The sequence below is a fragment of the Apium graveolens genome, chromosome 8 (genome assembly GCF_009905375.1).
Source record: "Apium graveolens cultivar Ventura chromosome 8, ASM990537v1, whole genome shotgun sequence".
Classification (NCBI taxonomy): Eukaryota; Viridiplantae; Streptophyta; class Magnoliopsida; order Apiales; family Apiaceae; genus Apium; species Apium graveolens.
In genome coordinates, this window is record NC_133654.1 from 242,293,931 (window position 1) to 242,307,468 (window position 13,538).

Sequence of the window (13,538 nt, forward strand, 5' to 3'; positions counted from 1 at the left end):
CTGCATCTTCTTTATTACTAACATGACTTCCATAATTTTCTTCTCTTTCTCCCCCTGAGTTTGTGCTATCAAATTCAGGTCCATGAGATGAGCTTCCACTCTCATGATTCACTTGTTCAGTTGACTTTTTATTTATTCTGTGATTTGTGTTGACTTCAGCTTCATCATCAGAATCACTATCAATGTTGAGATTTTCAAACTTAAGGGCTTCTGCTTCATTTTCATCAAAGCATTCTAAGCCTGGGCACTTGTCATCATCAAAAGTAACATCTGTTCTTTCCATGATCTTCTTTTTCTCAATCAAATAGACTTTGTATGCAGTTCTTTCCAATGAATATCCCAGAAAAATTGGCTCAAAAACTTTAGAGTCAAATTTTCCCATATATTCAGAGTTGTCCTTCAATACATAGCACTTGCTTCCAAACACATGAAGATGCTTTACAGTAGGCTTTCTTTTAGACAAGATTGAGTAGGGTGATTTTTCAAGATTCTTGTTAATGAGATATATATTTTGAGTATAGCATGCAGAGTTAACAGCCTCTTCCCAAAAACTAGTTGGCATCTTGTAGCATTATTCTAGCAGCCTCCACCAATATTTTGTTCTTTCTCTCAACTACACCATTTTGTTGAGGTGTCCTACCTGCTGAGAATTCTTGAACAATGTCTTTGTCTTTGCAGAATTCAGTTAAGGTTGTATTCTTGAATTCTGTTCCATTGTCACTCCTCAATCTTTTCACATAATTCTGATCTTCAGCCTGCTTTTCAATCTTCTTGATGTGCTCAATTATGATGTGTGGAGTCTCATCCTTAGAATACATAAATTCTACCCATGTGTACCTTAAGTATTCATCCCCATCACAAGTGCATATCTTTTTCTTGAAATTGACGGGACATTAACTGGTCCAAATAAATCCATGTGAATAAGTTGCAAAGGTGCACTTATAGAATTCACAGTTTTAATCTTGTGACTTGATCTTTTCATTTTCCCTTTTTGACAAGCATCACAGACTTCTTCTTGAACAAACTCCAGATTATGCATGTCTCTCACTAACTCCTTTTTGAACAGAGTGTTAATTGCCTTGAAATTCAAGGGAGACATATTTTTATGCCATAGCTTGCTTTGTTCAACAGATGCCTTGATGTAGAAGTAACACATTCCATCCTTATTTGCTGAGTCCAAGTCTGCAACAAATAAGCTTCCTTTCCTTGCTCCTTTCAGAACAACTTCACCAGTTTTCTTCCTGATAAAAGTGTATTTTTCTTTGTTGAATAAAACTTTAAAACCTTTGTCTGCAAATTGGCTGATACTGAGAAGATTCACTTCAAGACCAGCTACCAATGCTACATCATCAATGACAACATTTCCAAAAATTAATTTTCCATATCCCATTGTGAACCCTTTGCTGTTGTCTCAAAAAGTCACCAATGGGCCAGCGTTCTCCTCAAACTGTGATAGTAGGGCCATATCACATTTCATATGTCTTGAGCATCCACTCTCTATAATCCATATGACTTTCTTCTTTTTGCCCTGCACACAATGAGTTTAAGTGTGTTTAGCAACCCAAGCAGTGTTGGGTACTTTCTTCTTGTTAACAGAGTGAGCAGAATCAGTCTGAGTTATTTCAGATAAAATAGAATTCATTGACTGTTTTGCATTTTCCCTTTTTGATGTAGACCCAACTTTTACTTCTTTAAGGTATATTCTCAGCTTGTGGCAACTTTTTATCACTTTCAAGTTGCAAGGGATGCAATCAAACTTGTCACAGAATGAGTAGGGATCATTTGCATTTGCTTCATTGTACTTGCATTCTCCTTCTACTGGCTTGCTAACAGCCTTTTTATAAAGGTGAGTTAGATGATTCATAGAGCCACATTTTTGACATTGTTTCCTTGGAGCATCTGCAACATAAGCAAAATTGTTGCTTTTGTTTATCCCAATCTTGCCATTTCTATTTTTATTTTTCTTTCTTGCATCTCCAGTTTTCATTTCCTTGACAGGTATCTTGGAATATTTGTTGACCATGGGCTTCTATTCAACTTTGAAAGTTGGAGTTGTTTCTGCAACTTTCTTCTCATTGTCTTCATCAACAATTTCTTGCTTAATGATCAACTCTTCTTCACTGAAATCTATCTTATATGCTTTGAACATAGGTGAATCAACCTTTTTCAGCATAGCTGGAACATCTTCATTTTCTGTTACTTTTCCTTTGCCACCTATATCTTTCTTCTTATTGTTCAAAGCATCATAATCAAGACCAATAGTTATGTTAGCACATGGCTTGTTTTTCTCATGGTATTGTCCAACTAACTCAGATGCATTCCTGAAGGATTTCAACTTAACTTCATTCTTTTCCAACTTTTCCCTTAACACAATTTCAATCTCATTTGCACACTTCAACTTGTTTTTTAGATAATCATTTTCTTGCTTGACTGATTCAAGCTCCACAAGCAGTAGATCCATCTTTTGCTTCTCACTCTCAAGCTTCTCATTAGCTTTTGTTAGCCTACTGACTTTCTCAGTAGCAGCTACTAATGTAACACCCCCAAATCCGGGGTCGGGGATCCGGGTTGTCACGAGTTCCAATTCCATTAACAACTCTTAATCTTAATAAACAACCAACCACTGCGTACCGTGACCCAATAATATACACACATACACCACAAGTTATAGTCTCAGAGATGAATACCAAAAATAACACAAGTCATTTTATTCCACAATTTTAAGTCATTACACCTCAAAAGGGTTTCTGAATAAATTTACATATTCTTTGCCATTATTACAATTCATAAATATACATAAGTCTGGTATAATAAAATTTGAAAACCTAGCCTATTGGTAGTTCCTACCTCAGCTACAACGGCATCAACGCCTACAGGAAACTGCGGAATGTTTCCTAACCGCTCACGAATTGGGAGCTTGATCTTGTTCATCTTGTCTATCTGTTGATGTGAGATGAAAGAAGAAAGCAAGGGTGAGCAACAAGCCCACCGAAATAATATGTATTATAATTAACAATATATGAGCATTCTCATAGTACTCATGAAAGTCTTGGTCAAGCAGATATGAACCAAGTTTGATATCTTAAAGCGACCAAGTCGCAAAATATTCAGTATATATGTATATATATATACTTTTCAAAATCTTGGAAGTCCTCTTCCATGCATAATATAAACAGAGTTCCAGTTTATAACTGTATAAAAATATCGTTGCAAGGTGATCTCAAATATCTAACCTCGTCTCAACGTTTTTGTGAAAATCTTTGTCATGCATAAGATAATCATTAACCAGATATAAGTTAAAAAGATGAAGTTACAAGATACTCCAATATACTTATATCTTTTCCGAATACTACTTGAACTACCACCGTTCAAGGTATAATCAGTTTCAAAAGTTCATCACATAGATGAGACTACAAGATAAGGTTTGAATAGATTCAATCTTTGAAATATCATTCAAAAGAAATGAAGTTACGAGATACTTCATTAAGTCCCGATATATATATACACCTATATATATATATATCTCATACTTTCCTTGGAAACCTCTGTTATGAAAAGTATAAACAGAGTTATAATATCCAATGAATTTGGAAAGAAAAGAATTTTGGCATAAACCCGATATCTTGCTGATCAGGCAAAGATACCAATAAGTAACCTTTTCTACTAGTAGATGGATGAATACCCCACCGGTCATCACCCTGCCCTCATTAGGACCTTGTGCTGGACCGCCACCCGGCCTCTTACGCGTTGATGGGCTGCCACCCAGCCACTTACACTTTGATAGACCGTACCCCGGCCTGTCGCTTATGCCGACTCAATTAGATGGACTTACTTCCCGAACGTTGGGTAAGTAATCAATTCATTTATCAAAACAGCAACCTCGTTACGAATATAAAATACACCACAGAGTCGGATCCCTTAATTTAAAAGCGAGTATTTAAATCCCCTTCGAAATGAAGATCTTAAATTTGAAAACGAGTTTTGGGATCCGCTCTAACTTTTAAAATCATTTTGAAGACTCGAAAACATTTTTAACAATGTTTGGAGTAACGCTGATTTAATGGAATAAATCAGTCCCGATATATTAGAAAATATCTGAATATTATTATTTAAATAATATTCCCACAAGGATAATCCTTATAAAAATAATTGAAGTAGAAGTTTTAAAACTTATACTTGAAATGAATAATAAATAACCAAAGATATACTGATACGAAAGTACGATCTTTATTTGAATAATCGAAAATAAGTTTGATTATCGAAATATTATTCTTTAATAAAATAAAGAATATTATTTAATAAAAGAAGCGGAGTCATAAGTTCTCGAATAAATATTCAAAATAATATTCATTTAATAAAATAAGCGGAGTCATAAGTCCTCGAATGAATATTCAAAATAATATTCATTAAATAAAATAAAGTTATCGAATAAACCTTATTCGATTAATAGTTTTGAAAACTATATCTATATATATATATAAATAAATATATATATATATATATATTATACTCGGGAACATCGACTCCCGGTTTAGAAAATGTTCACCTTTGGGTCCCCTATACTAAGGGTATACGCAACTACTGCTTATCTCTAGCATAGGTATTATGCAACTTATAAGCATTTGAATCAACAATTAGATATCAAGATTACGAAACAGACATGCATATATACCATATCAGCATGCTCCAATATATCGCAAAATTTACTAATAACAATCATGCACTTATCACAAGATAATGCATATACATATATTTACATCACAACAACAGTATAACGGGTAGAAAACTTGCCTGAGTGTTCCTGGATAGACTTAAGTTTAGAGTGGGTCCGATAACCTATGAATAACAACATAAGTCGGAATTAAACCCCGGTCGCTTAAGAAACTAGACCTCAACCAATTGAACCCTAACGTTCGCTTATGGTCACTTATACGCTTAACGAATCATATAAGTCTTTCGAGTACCCTCAGCTCCACCATTTTTAATAAATTAACCGTTAAGAATTTTAAGGCGACGCTTTCGCGAATACCCTAACAACTGCCTAACCCACTTTACATAATTGTTTCATACTCTAATTAGTCATTTAAGGGCCTTAACCAAGGTTTCAAAGTAAGGCGAGGGGTAATGATTCGTTCGCGAAACGCCGTTACTTAAAACGGTCGTTTCTCCTAAACCGTAAATCAGATCCAAGCGAACCACATATCAAAACGAAGCTTATGACATAATCTAACTAAAAATGGAAAAGTCACAGATTCAATAGTTAGCTCTCTCTCCCGAACACTAAGAACAAGCAGTTGTATGAAATTGGGCATTACGACGGCTATGTTAACACGATTACCAAGTTTTAAACCACTCCAAACAACCACCATTCAACTCACAACCAACAATACAACCAACCCTCATCCAAACCTTACTACATCAGTCCCCAAAACTCAAGATTTTCCAATTTATACAACCCCACACATGAACTACTAGCTATACTTAAGTTTCATTAACTATAAACAAGATTTCAACATCCAAATCACTACAAATCCAATCCAAACTCTAAACACACAAGCATCATGCTTCTCATTTACTATACAATCAAAACCATCGTAATAGTCAAAGTAAAGTTAGGGTTTGGAGGTGTTATACCTTCCTTGGAGTGATTATAGTAGCTCGGAAGTCTTAGGGAGCCTCCTACAAGCTTGATCTTTCCAAAGAAATCAAGAACACAAAGTTAGGTTTTGAAGTTTCTAAAAGTCAGATTGAAAGAAGTGTCAAAAGGAGGGTCTTACCATGCTTATTTAGACGATACTTGTGAACAAGAGTTGTAGGCCATCTCAATACCTTTCCAAAGAGCTATAGAACATATTATTTGAGTGAGTATTGAAGGAGATATGGTAGTTTGAAGTTGCTGCTCTGGTTTTGGCCGAGAGCTTTTGTTCTTGGAAAGCAAAAGTCAACTTCTAATTTGTGTTATCATTTTCCTTGGCTTGGTTGATACTCTTTTGTTGTTAATTGATTTTTACCATGGTGAAAAATGCATGGCTCACAATCAACCAACCATCCTTTCCACTTGCCATGCTTATGTCACCATGCTTAGGTCATCTTGTTACACTTGTCTTCTTCTTGTTGGTGTGATAACATCATCATCCACTAACCTCTTTGATTAACCCTTAATTACTTGGCTAATGACCGCTTATCTGTTATACGGTTCGCTTGACTTTCGTTCGCGTTTATCGTTTGAGGGATCATACCCGGGATCTTATTACTTGGGTTCCTCTAAACCTTTCTCAATATTTTATATTCCTTTTATGATCCTCTCTTATAATCCTTGAATTAAAATCCTTTTAATAATGTTACCTTATACTCAATTCTTTCTGTATCTGGTGGATTTTCGGGAAAAATCAAAGTGTTCGAATTCGGATTCTGACGATCTTTACATACACTTATATACCATATAGAGTACTAATAAGATCTCATAATATCAATAAAAGAATCCCTACAAGGTGTGGCATGAAAAGTTTTCTTATTCAGCATAATCAGCAAAATCACTATTCATAAGGGTTTCAAAAATTCCAAAAATTGGGGTTATTACAGTCTCCCCTTCTTAAAAGGATTCCGTCCCGGAATCAGATGGAAAATGAATAGGGATACTTTCTTAGCATTGCACTTTCTAACTCTCAAGTCAATTTTCCCACATTGTGGTTCTACCATCAAACTCTGACTAGTTCGATAACCCTTCTCCTAAGCACTTGTTCCTTTTCAATCTATAACCCTTCCTGGTTGCTCCATATAGGTTACGTCTGGTTGCATGTCTATGCGCTCATATGCCCCTATTTGTCTGGCATCCAAATTACACTTCCTTAACATTGATACGTGGAACACGTTATGAACTTGCTACAGGTTCGGGGGTAGGGCTAGCTCATATGCTAACTTCCCAATACGTCTTAATATCTCCAAGGGTCCAACAATCGTGGGCTTAGCTTTCCTTTCTTTCCGAACCTCATCCATCCTTTCCAAGGGAATACCTATAATAGCACTAGGTCCCCTACTTCCTATTCTTTGTCCTTTCGTGCCAAATCAACATACTTCTTATGTCCATCTTGGGCTACTACCAGCCATCCTCTGATTAGATCTATTATATCCTTGGTCCTTTGGACTACTGTGGGTCCGAGCATCTTGCGCTCTACAACTTCATCCTAACATAAGGGAGATCGACATTGTCTTCCTTCAAGGATCTCATAAGGCGATATCTCGATACTGACATATGATCTATTATCGTAAGAAAACTCAATCCGCGTTAAGTGATCATTCCAAATTCTTTCAAGTCTATTGCACAAAATCTCATCATAGCTTCTAGCATTATAGCTTTTGCTTCTCAATACCCATTATTTTCCAGTTCGTAATCGCTATTATCTTTCGTTCATAATATTATACTGGTTATACTTTTGCTCGTTAGCGTTCTATAACCTTTTAATAACCACGTCAACCTTAGTATCACGAATGTGTTAGAATCGGAATACCACCGTACTTGGTACCACTTCATCTCTAGCTGCCTCCATCTTCGAAAGCTTGGTCCTTCGTATAGAAGTAAAAGAATTTATTGAGAGATCACTATGATCATGAACACTTGTTCTATTGCATAGTTAGTACAGGAGGTGGCCAGCCTTTAGTACTTGACAAGCAATTAAACAACATGTGGTATCCTACTAGGCTTCTATCATACAGATAGATAGTCATTCGGCAATACCTCCCCTTCTGGAAGGGTTGTTCTTCTCAGCTTACACGGAATGAAAAGAAAAGAACGAATTGAAGAGAATTGTATAAAAAAATACTGCCACAAAAGATCTGGCTTGGAATCTACCTCTGAACTATAGAGGTTTGTCACAAGAGAACAAAACATATATATGTATATATCTCAACATCAAGTATTATAGCATCGCAATTCACATGCATGAATATTTACTATTCCATCCATCGTTCTATGGACTTGCTCGAGCTTATAAACAATCATCGTTAAAACTCCCTCGACAGCGAAAATCGAATCTGGGATTTCATTCTAGACCTCCTCGTTACTAGAATTTTATGCTTGCACCACAACCTTTCTCGTATAGTAATACGACTCTCTATTGATAAGAAGAAATAAATATTCAATAGGTAGATAATCGACTTAATTAGTCTATCAATGATAACTTATATATCACCACGACCCGATTAGTGGTACTCAATCTCAACATCCATTACCATACAACTCTCGCGGTTGTAATCGACTCATTATTCAAAGAATCATTGATGCATTACTATAGTCCACCATGGACCTACGATAGTCATTCGTTTTCCTTGGAATCTTAATAGCTAACCATACGGAGTCCATACCTGTCGTATCGAATTCTTCTAAGGAGGTAACATGACCACCGCTCATGATTCATGAAGAACACTCCTGAACTTGACGCACATGTGACATGAAGCAGATAAAATTTCAGAAGAGTTTCAATGAAAGCAACGATAGCAGGTTAATATCATTATTAACCATATGTCTTTATTAGGAGACATGAAGCTCAAAGGTTCATTTAGTCCTCTCGTAACTTGGTCCTGGCTTATCTCAAGATAGGACCTTCTAAAATAGATAGCCCGCTCACAGTGCTAACATGAATTAAATCTTTACCAAACTACTATTACGGTTGAGTATCATACAATCATCAGAAAAAATGTCAATCTTTCAAACCATAATACAACTTTCATGGCTTTAACCATCATCACTGTATTCCTCTGGCACGAGTGCTTATAATTGTCCTCTTACACTTAAAGTGTCGACCACCTCTTTGGCCTTTCCTGATAGTAAAATTTCCTTACAATCAATGTCATTTTTAACCACCTCCAAATAAATTTTCTACCTCATTTCAATCACTACTTATGTGAAAATTATTTTCTTAAGTCCTGGTGAGAAGAAAAAAAAATCACCATTTTTTTTCCATAAGTCATTTCCTTAGTCTTTAGATGTGAACATTGCCATAACTGACTCTCGATCATACTTAGGACGTCTCTTATCTTGGGTCCTTCTTGTTTTCACCAGTCTCGACCCTCATTGGGTCGATCTATACTTTCTTATGGTTCAACAGGTGCCCCACCTGGCATTATTATAATTACGTCATATTTCCTTTATCAAAATTTCTATTCTTGAGAACTTTGAATATTACCTTTTCTCCTTGTAAGACCTCTAAGGTTATCCTTGAATTGTTCCTCCTGTATTCCCTAGATACAGGGCATATCAAAATACCATTTACTAATACTAGAACCATTGTCTATATACTTTTGAAAAATTTCTCCACTGATCCTTAAAGATTGTTGTTACCTTAATCCTTTCCAATTCATGCTATCAAAACTCATACTGTCCCTATTAACGGTGAAATGCCAACCTTTATGCATTCCCCTAGGATTCATCTCAAGTTATCGAGGTTCTATCCTTAATTCCACCTTTAAAAAGGTACTTGCATCCTTACATGGATAAATAAAGTCATATATCCCTGATAAGGGTATCTTATTCAATCATTTCCACCTCGATAGTCTATACCAAATTTCACAATAGCATCCTTATTCAAGTTGAGGTCAATCCATATGACCTCCAAAAGATAAAAATCGTTATCCGCTTTTCTTTCCTGATTTGGTAATGATCACATGGATGTTCTGGAAGATATTGGTCGTGTTCAACGTGAACTTCTTCTTAATAAATCCTTATTTACTTTTGTTGTTTATCTCAACAGTCATCTCAATGTCGGGATATCTTTCATACCTGGCGTCTCCCTTTCTGGGTATCATGCCCCGGTCTTATACTTCACATTCTTGAAGGTCAATTCCTTCATCCAATTTTCCTAATTTCTTACTTTCTTGTCTCCTCAGTCTATCCGTGTCTCATTGTTTATCCTTCGAACTATCTCAAGGTTTCCTCGAATCCTCCCAACTTAAAGGGGATAAAATATATGTATCTCTCATGCCTTCATCCATTTGCTTTAACTCATGGTGAATCACTCTCATCCTGACGATTACATACTTTTCTATTTCTATTGCTACGAGTCTTTAGGGTTTCCTCATATCCAACTCCCTTATCATTCCTTCAACTCTATTGCCTTTATTTTCCTTTTCACTTCAATTTTTTTTCTATCTCTTACAATCATTTCATGAACCCACTGATCATTTACTTCAAATATCAAGTCGTTCTGGGATTCTTGTCCTCAGGACAAATCTTGCCAGCTATTATAACTTAGATTCATAACTCATCATACTCGTCCGCCTTTGTTCTGGCTCTAAAGTTTTTACACTATCTCTATAACCCTGGGAAGTACTTTCCCGAAAATAATTGACTGAACTTTAATTGGTTTATTATAACCTCTGGCCCCGTGTCTTTCTTCGCCTTTCACCAGCGAGTGGCCTCTCTCTTAGGAAGGTAAGTGACAAAAACAGTCTGTTGCGCTTCATCAATCATTTAGAATATAAAATCGTTCCTCTATTTCCTTTGGCCAGGCTCTTGCCTCGGCTAGGTCAGCTTGTTCCTTGGAACTCTGAGAGCTTAGTGACTTAAAGGTCCTGAAAGAATTTCCCACCGCATTGTTTCCTCAGGGTGGTGCTTGGGAATAAAAGTATAATTTTTGTTTAGGCAGGTCCATGAATTGCCCCATAGAAGTACCATCCCGGTTCTCCCTATCTTGCTCGACTTCTGTTTTCTCAATATGAAATGTTTCATCCTTCTCCCATAATCAGGGTTATCTTATACGTTAAAATCCTTGTTTTCCATTTCATTATGTTATGGGTTCTTTCTTTCTTAATGGCGACCTCCCTGACCATCACAATTAGGGTTTGCCCTAAATCTTATTCCTCGAACTATGGCTTTCATCTAAGATCTCGTCCTTAAGCTCTTGAACATTTGGAACCCAAATTCTGTAGGAATACCTCATTATTCCCTTATCATCTTTCTCGGTATTAATTTCTTCTCTATTTGTTGGCTCTCTGCCTTCATTCATCACTTTTTCTTGGCACAATATGATATTTTCCAATAATTCGGGTTGTATTGCAATCTTAAACAGCTTTTCGATACCAGCTCCGGTTACCTTCACTTCTATTTCCATTTTCTCAAAATCTCTTATCAACTCTCCCAAAGACATTTTCATCTTGAGTCTCTCCTTTATACTAAGGGCATTTAGCCACCATTTTGGCTTTCCCTGGATGATAAAGAATCTCATAATCGTAATCCTTGATTAGCTCTAACCACCTCTTCTGGAGCATGTTGAGCTCTTTCTGCGTGAAAATGCACTAGAGCACTTATGGCTTGTGTAAATCTCGCACTTCTCTCCATACAAGTAGTGCCTCCAATCTTTAGGGAAAAACTATTGCCACGAGCCCAAGCTTATGGGTGGGGACATCGAATTTTATATTTCCTTAATTTCCTTGATGCGTACGCGATTACCTTGTTGTGCTGTATAAGAAGCACCCTAATTCCTTATATGAAGCGTCACTACACATCACAAAATCTCCTTTTCCATCCGGCAATGCCAAAATAGGGGCCGTCACCAACCTTCGCTTTAGTTCTTAAAAGTTGTTCTCGCATTTCTCTGTCCATTCGAACCTCTCAGTCTTACAAGTAAGCCGCGTTAAAGGAGCTACTATCTTTACAAACTTGAACGAACCTCCGTAGTGACCGACCAATCCTACCTCTGGTAATCGACCTAACCATGGTCATCAATTCATCATTGGTCCTTTATTCATTCTTGTCAGGATCCTCCACGGGATCCTCCTCAGCAACTATCCCTTCGAGGAAAACATCCTCAACCGCTACATCCTCAATATGAACATCATCTGGTCCCTTGTTAGGACGCTCTATCGGATCCACAATCTGATCTCCAATAAGTAATAAAACATCATTGCACTGTTGCTCCTCAACCTCAGGGTTCGGAGTCCCGCTACCATATACGATAACGAACTACACTCCTATCACGATATTTATAAGGGTTCCCATAAGGGTTTTAACTGTCAGTACTATGTTAGGTAGTCCGACTATGAACTTGGAAAGAGTTCTTATTATCTTAGTGAACTTATTATTTTAATGTCACATCATCTTTGAGGTTTATAACGCTTAGCTCTGATACCATTTCTGTAACACCCCCAAATCCGGGGTCGGGGATCCGGGTTGTCACGAGTTCCAATTCCATTAACAACTCTTAATCTTAATAAACAACCAACCACTGCGTACCGTGACCCCATAATATACACACATACACCACAAGTTATAGTCTCAGAGATGAATACCAAAAATAACACAAGTCATTTTATTCCACAATTATAAGTCATTACACCTCAAAAGGGTTTCTGAATAAATTTACATATTCTTTGCCATTATTACAATTCATAAATATACATAAGTCTGGTACAATAAAAGTTGAAAGCCTAGCCTATTTGTAGTTCCAACCTCAGCTACAACGGCATCAACGCCTACAGGAAACTGCGGAATGTTTCCTAACCGCTCACGAATTGGGAGCTTGATCCTGTTCATCTTGTTTATCTGTTGTTGTGTGATGAAAGAAGAAAGCAAGGGTGAGCAACAAGCCCATCGAAATAATATGTATTATAATTAACAATATATGAGCATTCTCATAGTACTCATGAAAGTCTTGGTCAAGCAGATATGAACCAAGTTTGATATCTTAAAGCGACCAAGTCGCAAAATATTCAGTATATATATATATATATTTCAAAATCTTGGAAGTCCTCTTCCATGCATAATATACACAGAGTTCCAGTTTATAACTGTATAAAAATATCGTTGCAAGGTGATCTCATATATCTAACCTCGTCTCAACATTTTTATGAAAATCTTTGTCATGCATAAGATAATCATTAACCAGATATAAATTGAAAAGATGAAGTTACAAGATACTCCAATATACTTATATCTTTTCCGAATACTACTTGAACTACCACCGTTCAAGGTATAATCAGTTTCAAAAGTTCATCACATAGATGAGACTAAAAGATAAGGTTTGAATAGATTCAATCTTTGAAATATCATTCAAAAGAAATGAAGTTACGAGATACTTCATTAAGTCCCGATATATATATACACCTATATATATCTCATACTTTCCTTGGAAACCTCTGTTATGAAAAGTATAAACAGAGTTTTAATATCCAATGAATTTGGAAAGAAAAGAATTTTGGCATAAACCCGATATCTTACTGATCAGGCAAAGATACCAATAAGTAACCTTTTCTACTAGTATATGGATGAATCCCCCCCGGTCATCACTCTGGCCTCATTAGGACCTTGTGCTGGACCGCCACCCGGCCTCTTAAGCGTTGATGGGCTGCCACCTAGCCACTTTCACTTTGATAGACCGTACCCCGGCCTGTCGTTTATGCCGAATCAATTAGATGGACTTACTTCCCGAACGTTGGGTAAGTAATCAATTCATTTATCAAAACAGCAACCTCGTTGCGAATATAAAATACACCACAGAGCCGGATCCCTTAATTTAATAGCGAGTATTTAAATCCCCTTCGAAAGG